The sequence below is a fragment of the Cavia porcellus genome, unplaced genomic scaffold (genome assembly GCF_034190915.1).
Source record: "Cavia porcellus strain 051 isolate PalLab524CR breed Dunkin Hartley unplaced genomic scaffold, mCavPor4.1 scaffold_7, whole genome shotgun sequence".
NCBI classification, from domain to species: domain Eukaryota; kingdom Metazoa; phylum Chordata; class Mammalia; order Rodentia; family Caviidae; genus Cavia; species Cavia porcellus.
Window position 1 is genome coordinate 50,759,600 of NW_026947490.1, and position 1,747 is coordinate 50,761,346.

General features: G+C 40.7%; 1 pseudogene; it reads left to right on the forward strand.

Annotated features, from left to right (window-relative positions):
• The first annotated feature begins 582 nt into the window (after positions 1-582).
• On the forward strand, positions 583-1,432 carry LOC100730629 (Golgi phosphoprotein 3-like; annotated as a pseudogene).
• The last annotated feature ends 315 nt before the right edge of the window (positions 1,433-1,747 follow it).

The window sequence follows — 1,747 nt, forward strand, 5'->3', positions numbered from 1 at the left end:
AAAACTTCTTGAAAAATGAACTTTTATTTAAAATGTTTGATTGCCTTATAAACTATGTAAAAGTTTTGACCTAAATACCTGAGTTAGTTACTTCATGAAGCCAGACAGATAATGCATCAACATGGCATGTTGTTTAAATATATCAAAAACTATTTATGTTTTGGTCATTTAGTGACATAAGCACATTCTGTGCACTGTTTGAATAAAGTAGCCATAGAAACAGAAATAAATAGTGAATATTTGATTCCATTTAGCTAATTTTTTCTTCTGAGCATGTGTTACACATTATGCAAGGCAGGGTAAACACAAAATGAAGCAGATGTCCCTGCACTTGAAGGGAACACATACAAGGGAGTTGTGAGACAAGATAAAGACAGACACAAATGAGTACTATAAGTAAAACTTTCAAACCCAGTCTCTTGAATCTAAGAAGCAGTACATTTGTGCTCTCGCCGTGGCTGAGAAGTGTTTTACCCAGTAGGACACGGTGGGGTGGAAGGAACAGGTGTCCTCCTAAAATATAGCACAAGCTGCAGCCTGCCTCCAGCCATAACCCAGGAGTAATCTTCGAAACAGGTGAGAATGATCATATTAACTCACCGGACCCGTCGCACAGACGTAAGCACAAATTCTGAAAAGGTAGAAAGTGAGGAAGACACTGGTCAAGAGAGGAATCTAGATAATGATGGAGACTCAAAGGACATATGTCTCACTCTTGTGGAAGAAGTATTGCTCTTGGGACTAAAAGATTAAAAAGTTCACACATCTTTCTGGACTGACTGCATATCATCTGGCCTGAGAGGGGGCATCTTGATAGAAGTGGCCATGACATGTTGAATCTGTCTGGAGACCCCCCACCTTGCAAAAGAAGTGCCTATTAGACCGAAAGGTACTTCCCAACAGGTGATACGTTACTGGATGAAACTCTCAAATACATCAAAGCCACTGAACCCACAAAAACTGTCCAAACATGGACACAACTGTTCCCTTTAAATTACAGTACCAGCTAAGAAATGTACTAGAGGAAATTGCAAAGAATCTAGTAGAGAAAGGTGTTCTAACAACTCAGGGGCAGAATTTCCTGCTGTTTGACATGACTACTCATCCAGTGACCAATATAACAAAGAAACAGCGATTAGTGAAAAAACTCCAAGACACTGTTCTTGAGCAAGGGTAAATGACCCTCAGCATATGGACAAGCGAACACTGGCACGCCTGGTGCTGGCCACTCTTCTGATGTGCTAGAGAGTGTGTTCTCCTCTGACATGCCAAGTATGGTGTGGCAATGAATCGAGCCACAGACCTAGTAGAACTGGACCCTAAAGTGGAGGGGACAAAGCACAGTGTCACGGAGATGATCTGGGCTGTACTGATAGCCTTTAATAAATCCGAGAGCCAGCAGGTAGCTTTTGCTTTTTCTCCAGCTGGCTGATGACTCTTAGAGGCCCCATCACTTAGTTTGTGTGACGAGATTTCATCTTTATAGTTTTGTTCTTGCTGCTTGTTTGTCTTTAACCTTATCTGCAATCAGACTCTTTCAGGAGACCAACTTTAGTTCTTCTCCAAAGACGCTGAAACCATTATAAACAGACTTTCTTTCTCCCCGCACTTTCACTCCATACCTCCACATTCTCAATAAACATTTATCCCCTGTCCAAAGAAAAAAGAGAGAAAAAAAATACAACCTCTTTGAGTGTACTATCAGAAAACAATTTTTAATGAGAAATAGAACCCATGACCTTGTTCT